Below are 15473 nucleotides of genomic sequence, written 5' to 3'. Positions count from 1 at the left end.
AGAAACCTGGTATAGAGGAGACGGACCCACTGGTTGCCCTCTAGGTTACAGAGAGCTGGTAGTCCCATCCACCAAACTACCAGGTGTGAAACAGGGAAGGGACTCAGGGGGTATGCTAATTTGGTATAGAGCAGACCTAACTCACTCCATTAAATTAATCAAAACAGGAACATTCTACATTTGGCAAGAAATTCAAAAGGAAATTATCCTAACAGAGAAAAATGTCCTCCTGTGTGCTACCTATATCCCCCACTAGAATCCCCATATTTTAATGAAGACAGCTTCTCCATCCTGGAGGGGGAAATCAATCATTTCCAGGCCCAGGGACATGTACTAGTCTGTGGCGACCTAAATGCCAGAACCGGACAAGAACCTGACACCCTCAGCACACAGGGGGACAAACACCTGCCTGGAGGTGACAGCATTCCCTCCCACATATGCCCCCCTAGGCACAACTATGACAACATAACCAACAAAAACGGGTCACAACTCCTGCAGCTCTGTCGCACGCTGGGTATGTACATAGTCAATGGTAGGCTTCGAGGGGACTCCTATGGTAGGTACACCTATAGCTCATCTCTTGGCAGTAGTACTGTAGACTACTTTATCACTGACCTCAACCCAGAGTCTCTCAGAGTGTTCACAGTCAGCCCACTGACACCCCTATCAGACCACAGCAAAATCACAGTCTACTTAAACAGAGCAATACTCAATCATGAGGCATCAAAGCCAAAGGAACTGAGTAACATTAAGAAATGCTATAGATGGAAGGAATGCAGTTTGGAAACCTACCAAAGAACAATTAGGAAACAACAAATTCAATCCCTTTTAGACAATTTCCTGGGTAAAACGTTCCACTGTAATAGTGAAGGTGTAAACTTGGCAGTAGAAAATCTTAACAGTATATTTGACCTCTCAGCTTCCCTATCAAATCTAAAAATCTCAACTAGAAAACCGAAGAAAATTAACAATAATGACAAATGGTTTCATGAAGAATGCAAAAATCTAAGAAAGAAATTGAGAAACCTGTCCAACCAAAAACATAGAGACCCGGAGAACCTGAGTCTACGCCTTCACTATGGTGAATCACTAAAACAATACAGAAATACACTACGGAAAAAGAAGGAACAGCATGTCAGAAATCAGCTCAATGCAATTGAAGAATCCATAGACTCTAACCACTTCTGGGAAAATTTGAAAACACTAAACAAACAACAACACGAAGAATTATCTATCCAAAATGGAGATGTATGGGTAAACCACTTCTCCAATCTTTTTGGCTCTATAACAAAGAATAAAGAGCAAAAACATATACATGATCAAATACAGATCTTAGAATCAACTATTAAAGACTACCAGAACCCACTGGATTCTCCAATTACATTGAATGAGTTACAGGACAAAATAAAAACCCTCCAACCCAAAAAGGTCTTTGGTGTTGATGGTATCCTCAATGAAATGATTAAATATACAGACAACAAATTCCAATTGGCTATACTAAAACTCTTTAACATCATACTTAGCTCTGGCATCTTCCCCAATATTTGTAACCAAGGACTGATCACCCCAATCCACAAAAGTGGAGACAAATTTGACCCCAATAATTACCGTGGAATATGTGTCAACAGTAACCTTGGGAAAATCCTCTGCATTATCATTAACAGTAGACTCGTACATTTCCTCAATGAAAACAATGTACTGAGCAAATGTCAAATTGGCTTTTTACCAAATTACCGTACAACAGACCATGTATTCACCCTGCACACCCTAATTGACAACCAAACAAACCAAAACAAAGGCAAAGTCTTCTCATGCTTTGTTGATTTCAAAAAAGCATTCGACTCAATTTGGCATGAGGGTCTGCTATACAAACTGATGGAAAGTGGTGTTGGGGGTAAAACATACGACATTATAAAATCCATGTACACAAACAACAAGTGTGCGGTTAAAATTGGCAAAAAACACACACATTTCTTCACACAGGGTCGTGGGGTTAGACAGGGATGCAGCTTAAGCCCCACCCTCTTCAACATATATATCAACGAATTGGCGCGGGCACTAGAAAAGTCTGCAGCACCCGGCCTCCCCCTGCTAGAATCCGAAGTCAAATGTCTGCTGTTTGCTGATGATCTGGTGCTTCTGTCACCAACCAAGGAGGGCCTACAGCAGCACCTAGATCTTATGCACAGATTCTGTCAGACCTGGGCCCTGACAGTAAATCTCAGTAAGACCAAAATAATGGTGTTCCAAAAAAGGTCCAGTCACCAGGACCACAAATACAAATTCCATCAAGACACCATTGCCCTAGAGCACACAAAAAACTATACATACCTTGGCCTAAACATCAGTGGCACAGGTAACTTCCACAAAGCTGTGAACGATCTGAGAGACAAGGCAAGAAGGGCATTCTATGCCATCAAAAGAAACATAAATTTCAACATACCAATTAGGATTTGGCAAAAAATACTTGAATCAGTCATAGAGCCCATTGACCTTTATGGTTGCGAGGTCTGGGGTCCGCTCACCAACCAAGACTTCACAAAATGGGACAAACACCAAATTGAGACTCTGCACGCAGAATTCTGCAAAAATATCCTCCGTGTACAACGTAGAACACCAAATAATGCATGCAGAGCAGAATTAGGCCGATAATGATCAAAATCCAGAAAAGAGCCGTTAAATTCTGCAACCACCTAAAAGGAAGCGATTCACAAACCTTCCATAACAAAGCCATCACCTACAGAGAGATGAACCTGGAGAAGAGTCCCCTAAGCAAGCTGGTCCTGGGGCTCTGTTCACAAACACAAACACACCCTACAGAGCCATAGGACAACAGCACAATTAGACCCAACCAAATCATGAGAAAACAAAAAGATAATTACTTGACACATTGGAAAGAATTAACAAAAAAACAGAGCAAACTAGAATGCTATTTGGCCCTACACAGAGAGTACACAGCGGCAGAATACCTGACCACTGTGACTGACCCAAACTTAAGGAAAGCTTTGACTATGTACAGACTCAGTGAGCATAGCCTTGCTATTGAGAAAGGCCGCCGTAGACAGACATGGCTCTCAAGAGAAGACAGGCTATGTGCACACTACCCACAAAATGAGGTGGAAACTGAGCTGCACTTCCTAACCTCCTGCCCAATGTATGACCATATTAGAGAAACATATTTCCCTCAGATTACACAGATCCACAAAGAATTCGAAAACAAATCCAATTTTGAAAAACTCCCATATCTACTGGGTGAAATTCCACAGTGTGCCATCACAGCAGCAAGATTTGTGACCTGTTGCCACGAGAAAAGGGCAACCAGTGAAGAACAAACACCATTGTAAATACAACCCATATTTATGCTTATTTATTTTATCTTGTGTCCTTTAACCATTTGTACATTGTTAAAACACTGTATATATATATATATATAATATGACATTTGTAATGTCTTTATTGTTTTGAAACTTCTGTATGTGTAATGTTTACTGTTAATGTTTGTTGTTTTTCACTTTATATATTCACTTTGTATGTTGTCTACCTCACTTGCTTTGGCAATGTTAACATATGTTTCCCATGCCAATAAAGCCCTTGAATTGAATTGAATTGAATTGAGAGAGAGAGAGAGAGAGAGAGAGAGATTGAGAGAGTGGAGAGAGAAGTCTAGGGGTCTAGCAGTATAAAGGTTTAGATGAAGAGAGTGGAGAGAGAAGGCTAGGGGTCTAGGAGTATAATGCAGGTCTTTGAAAAGGCCAGATGAAGTGAAAAGGTCTTGGCTAAATTCCAGAAAGAATGTTGAGAGGAAAGAGCAGAGGAAAGAGGAGAGGAAAGAGGAGAGGAAATAGGAGAGGAAAGAGGAGAGGAAATAGGAGAGGAAATAGGAGAGGAAAGAGGAGAGGAAATAGGAGAGGAAAGAGGAGAGGAAATAGGAGAGGAAAGAGGAGAGGAAATAGGAGAGGAAAGATGAGGTAGAGAAGAGATAAGACAGCTAGCCACTGCACTGAGGGTGCTTCTGGGTCATTGTATCAAGTTTCCTACGAGTTGATGGTCCAGTGATGTTGCTGACTGAGCCAGGCTGGACTCCACCATACATGGCACCTCCAGGACTGGAGCAGTGTGTCAGAGTCTGGGGACTGGATCAGTGTGTCAGAGTCTGGGGACTGGAGCAGTGTGTCAGAGTCTGGGGACTGGAGCAGTGTGTCAGAGAATGGGGACTGGAGCAGTGTGTCAGAGTCTGGGGACTGGAGCAGTGTGTCAGAGAATGGGGACTGTGGCAGTGTGTCAGAGTCTGGGGACTGGAGCAGTGTGTCAGGGTCTGGGGACTGGAGCAGTGTGTCAGGGTCTGGGGAAAGGATCAGTGTGTCGGGGTCTGGGGACTGGATCAGTGTTTCAGAGTCTGGGGACTGGAGCAGTGTGCCAGAGTCTGGGGGCTGGAGCAGTGTGACAGGGTCTGGGGGCTGGAGCAGTGTGACAGGGTCTGGGGACTGGAGCAGTGTGACAGGGTCTGGGGACTGGAGCAGTGTGCCAGAGTCTGGGGACTGGAGCAGTGTGCCAGAGTCTGGGGGCTGGAGCAGTGTGACAGGGTCTGGGGACTGTAGCAGTGTGTCAGGTTCTCGGGACTGGAGCAGTGTGTCAGGGTCTGGGGACTGGGGCAGTGTATCAGGGTCTGGGGACTGGGGCAGGTGTCAGGGTCTGGGGACTGGGGCAGTGGGTCAGGGTCTGGGGACTGGGGCAGTGTGTCAGGGTCTGGGGACTGGGGCAATGTGTCAGGGTCTGGGGACTGGGGCAGTGTGTCAGGTTCTCGGGACTGGAGCAATTGTATAATTGAATGCGCTCAACTGAAATATGTATACTGCATTAAACCCAGCCCTACTTCACTGGGCTGTATGTCTTCATGAGAGGGCCTCCGTCCTACTTCACTGGGCTATATGTCTACATGAGAGGGCCTCAGTCCTACTTCACTGGGCTATATGTCTACATGAGAGGGCCTCAGTCCTACTTCACTGGGCTATATGTCTACATGAGAGGGCCTCAGTCCTACTTCACTGGGCTATATGTCTACATGAGAGGGCCTCAGTCCTACTCACTGGGCTATATGTCTTCATGAGAGGGCCTCAGTCCTACTTCACTGGGCTATATGTCTACATGAGAGGGCCTCAGTCCTACTTCACTGGGCTATATGTCTTCATGATGTCTTCAGGGCCTCAGTCCTACTTCACTGGGCTATATGTCTACATGAGAGGGCCTCAGTCCTACTTCACTGGGCTATATGTCTACATGAGAGGGCCTCAGACCTACTTCACTGGCCTTCAGAGAGGGCCTCCCTACTTCACTGGGCTATATGTCTACATGAGAGGGCCTCAGTCCTACTTCACTGGGCTGTCTTCAGAGGGCCTCAGTCCTACTTCACTGGGCTATATGTCTACATGAGAGGGCCTCAGTCCTACTTCACTGGGCTATATGTCTACATGAGAGGGCCTCAGTCCTACTTCACTGGGCTATATGTCTTCATATGACCTCTTCACTGGGATATATGTCTTCAGAGGGGCCTCAGTCCTACTTCACTGGGCTATATGTCTACATGAAAGGGCCTCAGTCCTACTTCACTGGGCTATATGTCTTCATGAGAGGGCCTCAGTCCTACTTCACTGGGCTATATGTCTACATGAGAGGGCCTCAGTCCTACTTCACTGGGCTATATGTCTACATGAGAGGGCCTCAGTCCTACTTCACTGGGATATATGTCTTCATGAGAGGGCCTCAGACCTACTTCACTGGGCTATATGTCTACATGAGAGGGCCTCAGACCTACTTCACTGGGCTATATGTCTTCATGAGAGGGCCTCAGTCCTACTTCACTGGGCTATATGTCTACATGAGAGGGCCTCAGTCCTACTTCACTGGGCTATATGTCTACATGAGAGGGCCTCAGTCCTGGGATATATGTCTTCATGAGAGGGCCTCAGACCTACTTCACTGGGCTATATGTCTACATGAGAGGGCCTCAGACCTACTTCACTGGGCTATATGTCTACATGAGAGGGCCTCAGTCCTACTTCCCTGGGCTATATGTCTACATGAGAGGGCCTCAGACCTACTTCACTGGGCTATATGTCTTCATGAGAGGGCCTCAGTCCTACTTCACTGGGCTATATGTCTTCATGAGAGGGCCTCAGTTCTACTTCACTGGGCTATATGTCTTCAGTCAGTCCTACATCACTGGGCTATATGTCTTCATGAGAGGGCCTCAGTCCTACTTCACTGGGCTATATGTCTACATGAGAGGGCCTCAGTCCTACTTCACTGGGCTATATGTCTACATGAGAGGGCCTCAGACCTACTTCACTGGGCTATATGTCTTCATGAGTGCCTCAGTGGACTAACAGATGTGGGACAAATCATTTTCTCTACACATCTCTAAACAAATGTCTCTATTAAGATATTAGTTATATATGCGGTCAGTGATTTGAAAATGTAATATTTTGGGATATTTAGTTTTCAAATACATTTATTGTAATGCTAGTTGTGAGTGATGTTATTGTTTAGATACATCTATTTGGATAATTGTTATTCCCGTGGTCTGGCAACTATTAGTTGTGTTCTGGGACACTGTCTCCGTGATAATGATGTCATTGACCTGTCACCTCCCAAGGTCAAAGTGTCATCCTGTAACAACCCTAATGATTGGCTGTTTACACTAGCAGCGGTCTTCATCTAAATGGTGATGGATCACTCCTCTTCCTGGGTTGTGTGTGTGTGTGTGTGTGTGTGTGTGTGTGTGTGTGTGTGTGTGTGTGTGTGTGTGTGTGTGTGTGTGTGTGTGTGTGTGTGTGTGTGTGTGTGTGTGTGTGTGTGTGTGCAGACGATATGAGCCTGGACATGCCTGCTGATTTAATCAATACACAGAGGAAACACACGGTTGGCTCCATTACAATCCAATAACACCAGTGTGGTGTGTGTGTGTGTGTGTGTGTGTGTGTGTGTGTGTGTGTGTGCTTGCATGCTTGCATGTGTGTGTGTGCTTGCATGCTTGCATGTGTGTGTGTAGTCTACCTTTGAAAAGAGTTTGCACGGTACAGAAGACATTATTTTGGTTTGTAATATTTTTGTTGTAAATTGGCTCATCGACCGCAAATAGAGGCAGTTACAGGGGATATTCATGAACATTTGACATACAGGAGAGCAGAGAGCTCATGTTACAATCCCTATATATTGCACTACTTTGAACCAGGGCCCATTGCTGTGTTGTTTGTTTATATGGCCATACTTTCTGTTTAGGATCATATTGAATCAGAGTAGATGCAGGATATTAACGTGTGGATGTAGAGGTGCAGAGAGCCAGTCTGTCTGGTAGAAAGGCCATATGGCCTCACCACGCTTTCAGGATCAGGTAAGGGGACAGGTGCTGGCCTACCAGGCAAACAAACAAACACACACACACACACACACACACACACACACACACACACACACACACACACACACACACACACACACACACACACACACACACACACACACACACACACACACACACACACACACACACACACACACACACACACACACACACACACACACTCTCACATACGCACACACACTGTGACACACACCTCTCAATTCTCTCAGCAGTGCCCCTTGGCAGCCCCAAAGTGTAATGACCTGAGTCTGGCTCATTAAGGAGCTCTATTAACCCAGGCCAACCCAGGCCAACCCAGGCAAGGACAGCAGTCAGCCTCATTAGGAAACGTTGTTAGGGCTGGTCATTTTAGTCAGCTGCAGTGATGTAGTTGTAGCCTCCAGTATTTATGCTGCAGTAGTTTATGTGTCGGGGGGCTAGGGTCAGTTTGTTATATCTGGAGTACCTCTCCTGTCCTATTCGGTGTCCTGTGTGAATCTAAGTGTGCGTTCTCTAATTCTCTCTTTCTCTCTCTCGGAGGACCTGAGCCCTAGGACCATGCCCCAGGACTACCTGACATGATGACTCCTTGCTCTCCCCAGTCCACCTGGCCGTGCTGCTGCTCCAGTTTCAACTGTTCTGCCGTATTATTATTCAACCATGCTGGTCATTTATGAACATTTGAACATCTTGGCCATGTTCTGTTATAATCTCCACCCGCACAGCCAGAAGAGGACTGGCCACCCCACATAGCCTGGTTCCTCTCTAGGTTTCTTCCTAGGTTTTGGCCTTCCTAGCCACCGTGCTTCTACACCTGCATTGCTTGCTGTTTGGGGTTTAAGGCTGGGTTTCTGTACAGCACTTTGAGATATCAGCTGATGTACGAAGGGCTATATAAATAAATTTGATTTGATTTGATTTGTAATAGGTGTAATAGGTGGGTAAACTGGGACTGGGAGATGTTTCGTATTGCGTCAGACAACAACATTGACGAATACGCTGATTCGGTGTGCGAGTTCATTAGAACGTGCGTTGAAGATGTCGTTCCCATAGCAACGATTAAAACATTCCCTAACCAGAAACCGTGGATTGATGGCAGCATTCGTGTGAAACTGAAGGCACGAACCACTGCTTTTAATCAGGGCAAGGTGTCTGGTAACATGACTGAATACAAACAGTGCAGCTATTCCCTCCGCAAGGCTATCAAACAAGCTAAGCGCCAGTACAGAGACAAAGTAGAATCTCAATTCAACGGCTCAGACACAAGAGGCATGTGGCAGGGTCTACAGTCAATCACGGCCTACAGGAAGAAACCCAGCCCAGTCACGGACCAGGATGTCTTGCTCCCAGGCAGACTAAATAACTTTTTGCCCGCTTTGAGGACAATACAGTGCCACTGACACGGCCTGCAACGGAAACATGCGGTCTCTCCTTCACTGCAGCCGAAGTGAGTAAGACATTTAAACGTGTTAACCCTCGCAAGGCTGCAGGCCCAGACGGCATCCCCAGCCGCGCCCTCAGAGCATGCGCAGTCCAGCTGGCCGGTGTGTTTACGGACATATTCAATCAATCCCTATACCAGTCTGCTGTTCCCACATGCTTCAAGAGGGCCACCATTGTTCCTGTTCCCAAGAAAGCTAAGGTAACTGAGCTAAACGACTACCGCCCGTAGCACTCACATCCGTCATCATGAAGTGCTTTGAGAGACTAGTCAAGGACCATATCACCTCCACCCTACCTGACACCCTTGACCCACTCCAATTTGCTTACCGCCCAAATAGGTCCACAGACGATGCAATCTCAACCACACTGCACACTGCCCTAACCCATCTGGACAAGAGGAATACCTATGTGAGAATGCTGTTCATCGACTACAGCTCGGCATTCAACACCATAGTACCCTCCAAGCTCGTCATCAAGCTCGAGACCCTGGGTCTCGACCCCGCCCTGTGCAACTGGGTACTGGACTTCCTGACGGGCCGCCCCCAGGTGGTGAGGGTAGGCAACAACATCTCCTCCCCGCTGATCCTCAACACTGGGGCCCCACAAGGGTGCGTTCTGAGCCCTCTCCTGTACTCCCTGTTCACCCACGACTGCGTGGCCACGCACGCCTCCAACTCAATCATCAAGTTTGCGGACGACACAACAGTGGTAGGCTTGATTACCAACAACGACGAGACGGCCTACAGGGAGGAGGTGAGGGCCCTCGGAGTGTGGTGTCAGGAAAATAACCTCACACTCAACGTCAACAAAACTAAGGAGATGATTGTGGACTTCAGGAAACAGCAGAGGGAACACCCCCCATCCACATCGATGGAACAGTAGTGGAGAGGGTAGCAAGTTTTAAGTTCCTCGGCATACACATCACAGACAAACTGAATTGGTCCACTCACACAGACAGCATCGTGAGGAAGGCGCAGCAGCGCCTCTTCAACCTCAGGAGGCTGAAGAAATTTGGCTTGTCACCAAAAGCACTCACAAACTTCTACAGATGCACAATCGAGAGCATCCTGGCGGGCTGTATCACCGCCTGGTATGGCAACTGCACCGCCCTCAACCGTAAGGCTCTCCAGAGGGTAGTGAGGTCTGGACAACGCATCACCGGGGGCAAACTACCTGCCCTCCAGGACACCTACACCACCCGATGCTACAGGAAGGCCATAAAGATCATCAAGGACATCAACCACCCGAGCCACTGCCTGTTCACCCCGCTGTCATCCAGAAGGCGAGGTCAGTACAGGTGCATCAAAGCTGGGACCGAGAGACTGAAAAACAGCTTCTATCTCAAGGCCATCAGACTGTTAAACAGCCACCACTAACATTGAGTGGCTACTGCCAACACACTGTCAATGACACTGACTCTACTCCAGCCACTTTAATCATGGGAATTGATGGGAAATGATGTAAATATATCACTAGCCACTTTAAACAATGCTACCTTATATAATGTTACTTACCCTACATTGTTCATCTCATATGCATACGTTGATACTGTACTCTATATCATCGACTGCATCCTTATGTATTACATGTATCACTAGCCACTTTAAATATGCCACTTGGTTTACATACTTATCTCATATGTATATACTGTACTCGATATCATCTACTGTATCTTGCCTATGCTGCTCTGTACCATCACTCATTCATATATCCTTATGTACATATTCTTTATCCCCTTACACTGTGTATAAGACAGTAGTTTTTTTGGAATTGTTAGTTAGATTACTTGTTCGTTATTACTGCATTGTCGGAACTAGAAGCACAAGCATTTCGCTACACTCGCATTAACATCTGCTAACCATGTGTATGTGACAAATAAAATTTGATTTGATTTGATTTGATTTGATTTGATTTAAAGCCTAATCACCGTTTGCTGTGAGCATAGTAACTCTCCCTATATTTTCAATGCAATTTTCCTCAATAGGTGCATGGTATTTGGTATTTCTTGGTATTTTATTATGATCCCCATTAGCTGTTGCAAAAGCAGCAACTACTCTTCCTGGTGTCCACACAAACATGAAACATAATACAGAACATTGAAGACAAGAACAGCTCAAGGACAGAACTACATAAAAACATTTTTTTTTACAAAGGCACATGTAGCCTATATATCAATACACAAACTATCTAGGTCTAATAGGGGAGAGGCGTTGTGCTGTGAGACGTTGCTTTATCTGTGTTTTTAAAAGCAGGTTTGCTGTTCACTTGAGCAATATGACTTTCCATGCAATAATGGCTCTATATAATACTGTACACTTTGTTGAATTTGTTCTGGATTTGTGGACTCTGAAAAGACCCCTGGTGGCATGTCTGGTGGGGTAAGTGTGTGTGTCAGAGCTGTGTGTAAGTTGACTACAATTTGGGATTTTCAACACATTCATGTTTCTTATAAAAAGAAGTGATGCAGTCAGTCTCTTCTCAACTCTTAACCAAGAGAGACTGGCAGCATAGTATTTATATCAGCCCTCTGTTTACAATGAAGAGCAAGACATGCTGCTCTGTTCTGGGCCAGCTGCAGTTTAACTAGATCTTTCCTTGCAGCACTCTTCCACATGACTGGACCATAATCAAGATAAGACAAAACTAGAGCCTGCAGCAGAGCATCTCGTTATTATGGACAGACCTCTCCCCATCTTTACAACCATTGAATCTATATGTTTTGACCATAACAGTTTACAATCTAAGGTAACGCCAAGTCATTTAGTCTTATCAACTTGTACAACAGCCACACCATTCATTACCATATTCAGCTGAGGTCTAGAACTTAGGGAATGATTTGTACCAAATACGATGCTCTTAGTTTTAGAGTTGTTCAGGACCAGTTTATTAATGGCCACTCATTCCAAAACAGACTGCAACTCGTTGTTCAGTGAATTCATTAGCTGTAGTTGCTAATGTGTATATGGTTGTATTCATCAGCATACATGGACACATATGCTTGTTTAACGCCAGTGACAGGTCATTGGTAAAAAATAGAACAGAGTAGATGGCCTAGAGAGCTGCCCTGCGGTATACCACTCTTTACATGTTTGACATTAGAGAAGCTTCCATTAAAGAAAACCCCTTGAGTTCGATTAGATAGATAGCTCTGAATTGACAATATGGCAGAAGTTCAAAAGCCATAGCACATATGTTTTCTCAACAACAGGTTATGGTCAATAATGTCAAAGGGTGCACTGAAATCTAACAGTACAGCTCCCACAATCTTCTTATTATCAATTTCCTTCAACCAATCATCAGTCATTTGTGTCAATGCAGTACATGTTGAGTGCCCTTCTCTATAAGCATTCTGAAAGTCTGTTGTTAATTTGTTTTCAGAGAAATAGCATTGTATTTGATCAGACACAATTTTTACCAACAGTTTGCTAAGAGCTGCCAGCAAGCAGATAGGTCTGCTGTTAGAACCAGTAAAGGCCGCTTTACCACTCTTGGGTAGCGGAATGACTTTGGCTTCCCTCCAGGCCTGAGGACAAAGACTTTCCTCTAGGTTAAGATTAAAGATATGACAGATAGGAGTGGCTATAGAGTCAGCTATGTGTGGGAACCTGAATACTGAATGGTTTTCATCAAATTGTTCTCACAAGAGGAAGCTTCTCACTGTAACCAGTGCCTGTAATCTGGTTCAGGTTAGTAATCAACCTTCCTCTTCTGGTGTACAGCTTCAGGATAGTCCTCATCTGAGGAAGATATACTTCCCACTTAAGTTCTTGGCTCTTTCAGAACAGCTATCTTGTCCTTGAACCTCGGGATCTTGACCACCATCGGCCTGGGCCTGTCACCTGGGCAGGTGGTGGGTTTTTCAGTCCTGTGGGTGTGCGTTCCACTTCCTGTGTTCCATCTTCAATTTCTTAGAGGTAATTTCCCTCACCATTGATTCTGCAATTGCTTCCACAACCATATTATTCTGCCTTGATTTATCCATCATTGTTATCATGGATTCACACACAGAACTGATGTCCTCTCTCAATGACTTACAGATTGCTGTCATCTTGCTGTTCTCCTATTTCAACTCATCAATTTTGTTGTTTTAACAACTGCTTGTAGAACTATTTTTGTTTGTTTAAAAGATCCTTTGTCTGTGATAGAGAGACACCACTGTCCTCAACGGTACTCTCGTCGGCTTTGGTCTTTGTCATGGTAGCTAGCAACGTAGGTGACGTTGCTACGTCAAATAGCTCCTCATTTCAGACCTGGCCTTGGTCGGCAGGATCACTGGACAGAGAGTAGGTTGTTGTCAACTACACCAACGACCTGTACCACAGAGAAGATTCAGGTTGGGGTCAACTATACCACCGACCAGTACCACAGAGAAGATTCAGGTTGGGGTCAACTACACCACTGACCAGTACCACAGAGAAGATTCAGGTTGGGGTCAACTATACCACCGACCAGTACCACAGAGAAGATTCAGGTTGGGGTCAACTAAAACACTGACTAGTACCACAGAGAAGATTCAGGTTGGGGTCAACTACACCACTGACCAGTACCACAGAGAAGATTCAGGTTGGGGTCAACTACACCACTGACCAGTACCACAGAGAAGATTCAGGTTGGGGTCAACTATACCACCAACCAGTACCACAGAGAAGATTCAGGTTGGGGTAGTACCACAGAGAAGATTCAGGTTGGGGTCACACCACTGACCAGTACCACAGAGAAGATTCAGGTTGGGGTCAACTACACCACTGACCAGTACCACAGAGAAGATTCAGGTTGGGGTTAACTACACCACTGACCAGTACCACAGAGACGAGTCAGGTTGGGGTCAACCACACCACCGACCAGTACCACAGAGAAGATTCAGGTTTGGGTCAACCACAACACCGACCAGTACCACAGAGAAGATTCAGGTTTGGGTCAACCACAACACCGACCAGTACCACAGAGAAGATTCAGGTTTGGGTCAACCACAACACCGACCAGTACCACAGAGAATATTCAGGTTCAGGCTGTGGTCCTATAGGTCCTGGGCAGTGGTGGAAAATTACCCAATTTTCATACTTGAGTAAAAGTAAAGATACCTTAAAAGAAAATGACTCATGTAAAAGTGAAAGTCACCCAGTAAAATATTACATGAGTAAAAGTCTAAATGTATTCGGTTTTTAAAAAAATACTTAAGTATCAAAAGTAAATGTAATTGCTAAAATATATTTATCAAAAGTAAAAGTAAAAGTATATATAATTTCAAATTCCTTATATTAAGCAACCCAGACGGCACAATGTTCTTGTTTTTTATTTATTTATGGATAGCCAGGGGCACACTCCAACACTCAGGCATTTGTGTTTAGTGAGTCTGCCAGATCAGAGGCAGTAGGGATGACCAGGGATGTTCTCTTGATAAGTGCTTGAATTAGACAATTTTCCTGTCCTGCTAAGCATTAAAAATGTAACAAGTACTTTTGGGTGTCAGGGAAAATGTAAAAGTACATTATTTTCATTAGGAATATAGTGGAGTAAAAGTTAAATTTGTCATGAATATAAATGGTAAAGTAAAGTATGGATACCCCCAAAAATGACTGAAGTAGTACTTTTACTTAAGTACTTTACACCTCTGGTCCTGGGAAACGTTGAGATGAAAGCTTTTTGACAGTTCTTTATTTTAAAAACAATATTCACCCTTCTGAGCTGGAATTCCTCAACAGTTCCAAAATAGGTCACTGAGTATTGAAAATGAGATCTCCTGAAAAAATGATGACCAACAAAATTATTATCTAGCTGCTGTATCTGTGCCAGGATACAGCTCATTGGCTGCATGTCAACTTTTTATATCAGTCTGTTAGTGTCTAGCACAGGAGGTTGGTGGCACCTTAATTGGGGAGGACGGGGCTTGTGGAAATAGCAGGAGCGGAATAAGTGGAATGGTATCAAACACTTGGTTTCCATGTGCTTTGTCCCAAATGACACCTTATTCCCTGTATAGTGCACCAGTTATGAGCAGAGTCATATGGACCCTGGTTAAAAGTAGAGCACTATGGTGAATAAGGTGCCATTTGGGACCCACATTGGTCTTAAATAGAAACACATTGGTCTTAAACAGACACACATTGGTCTTAAACAGAAACACATAAAACTGCTGCAGATTTTTACACAACGCTCTGTATGTCTCCCGCTGGAGTAGTGTGTGTGTGTGTGTGTGTGTGTGTGTGTGTGTGTGTGTGTGTGTGTGTGTGTGTGTGTGTGTGTGTGTGTGTGTGTGTGTGTGTGTGTGTGTGTGAGTGAGTGAATGAGTGAGTGAGTGAGTGAGTGAGTGAGTGTGAAGGTCACAACTGATTCAGGACCAGCCAAGGCAGATTGGCATGGAAATGGAATCCTCTCTGTGTGCCAAACCTCCAGACACTGCCCTCAGCCCTCAGCCATCATTATATCATCCAATACCCTGATCACACGTTGATTTAACCTGTTTCTGCCCAGTGGGTAGTTTGCTGTTAGCCGTGAGAGTTATGTCATACTGCACTTCAGTAACACATAGATACACAACCATTACTGTTCAAATACTTGTTATGGTTTTGTCAAGAAGTGAGACACAAATATATTATGTTTGTAGTTTTAGTATATAAATTACAGAAAAATG

This window comes from Oncorhynchus tshawytscha, linkage group LG21 (assembly GCF_018296145.1).
Source record: "Oncorhynchus tshawytscha isolate Ot180627B linkage group LG21, Otsh_v2.0, whole genome shotgun sequence".
Lineage (NCBI taxonomy): Eukaryota > Metazoa > Chordata > Actinopteri > Salmoniformes > Salmonidae > Oncorhynchus > Oncorhynchus tshawytscha.
Note: the sequence above shows the minus strand (reverse complement) of the source record.